The sequence below is a fragment of the Malurus melanocephalus genome, unplaced genomic scaffold, assembly GCF_030028575.1.
Source record: "Malurus melanocephalus ecotype Western Australia unplaced genomic scaffold, MMel_1.1 scaffold_1086, whole genome shotgun sequence".
Taxonomy (NCBI): domain Eukaryota; kingdom Metazoa; phylum Chordata; class Aves; order Passeriformes; family Maluridae; genus Malurus; species Malurus melanocephalus.
The window spans coordinates 69,707-71,053 of record NW_026624318.1 but is presented as its reverse complement, the minus strand read 5'-3'; the positions used below and the strand labels follow the sequence as shown (position 1 = coordinate 71,053).

Here is a 1,347-nt window from a genome sequence, read left to right as displayed (position 1 = left end):
GAAAGAACCTTGACTGGGAGAGGACAGAGCGGGAAAGAACTGACTGGAGAGGACAGAGTGGGTAAGGATGGAGCAGGAAGGGATGGAGCAGGGAAGAAACGACTGGCAGAGGATGGAGCAGGAGAGAACTGACTGGGTGAGGATGGAGCAGGCAATGCTGACTGGCAGAGAATGGAGCGGGCAATGCTGGCTGGGTAAGGATGGAGTGGGCAATGCCGGCTGGCAGAGGATGGAGCGGGCAATGCCAGAGCAAGGGATGGAGTGGACAATGATAGAGCAGGAAGGGACAGAGTGGGCAATGCTGAGTGGGAGAGGACGGAGCGGGCAATGCTGGAGCAGGAGGGGACGGAGCGGGCAATGGCGGAGCAGGAAGGGGTGGAGCAGGAAAGAACTGACCGGCAGAGGATGGAGAGGGCAATGGCGGAGCAGGAATGGATGGAGAAGGAGAGAATTGACTGGGTGAGGATGGAGTGGGCAATGATGGAGCAGGAAAGAACCGACTGGCAGAGGATGGAGCGGGAAAGAACTGACTGTGAGAGCATGGAGTGGGCAATGCTGGAGCAGGAAGGTACAGAGCAGCAGAGAACCGACTGGGAGAGGACGGACCGAGCAATGCTGGAGCAGAAAGGGATGAGCAGGAAGGGACGGAGCAGGAGTGAACTAACTGGCAGTGGATGGAGCAGCAAAGAACTGACTGGCAGAGGATGGAGCAGGAAATGATGGAGCAGGAATGGTTGGAGCTGGGAAGGGATGGCGTGGGCAATGCTGGAGCAGGGACAGACCAGGAAGGGATGGAGCAGGAGAGAACCAGCTGACAGAGGATGGAGCAGGAAGGGATGGAGCAGGAGAGAACTGACTGGGAGAGGACGGAGTGGGCAATGCTGGAGCAGGAATGGACGGAGCAGGAAAGAACCGGCTGGGAGGGGATGGAGTAGGAAGGGACAGAGCAGGACGGAATGGAGCAGGAGAGAACTGACTGGGAGAGGACGGAGCGGGCAATGGCGGAGCAGGAAGGGATGGAAGGGGCAATGCTGGCTGGCAGAGGACGGAGTGGGCAATGCTGGAGCAGGAAGGGACGGAGCGGGCAATGCTGGCTGGGTGAGGACGGAGCAGGAAATAACCGAATGGCAGAGGATGGAGTGGGCAATGCTGGAACAGAAGGGGACGGAGCAGAAAGGGATGGAACAGGAGAGAACAGACTGGCAGAGGACGGAGCGGGCAATACTGACTGGGCAATGCCAGCTCCACCAGGACTCACTCACTCACCTCTGTACGCGGTACACGCGTGTCCAGGGTGCCACCAGCACTCACTCACTCACTCACCTCTGTACGCGGTACACGCGTGTC

At 59.0% G+C, this 1,347-nt stretch overlaps 1 protein-coding gene across 1 annotated transcript in view; it reads right to left on the bottom strand.

Moving 5' to 3' along the window:
• Positions 1-1,322, bottom strand: part of LOC130586158 (elongator complex protein 3-like) — an 8,719-nt gene extending 7,397 nt beyond the window's left edge. The window contains exon 1 of the mRNA XM_057386878.1: positions 1,267-1,322. The gene's annotated coding sequence lies outside the window, so the exon portion shown is untranslated. The remainder of the gene's footprint in view (positions 1-1,266) is intronic.
• Positions 1,323-1,347: the final 25 nt, after the last annotated feature.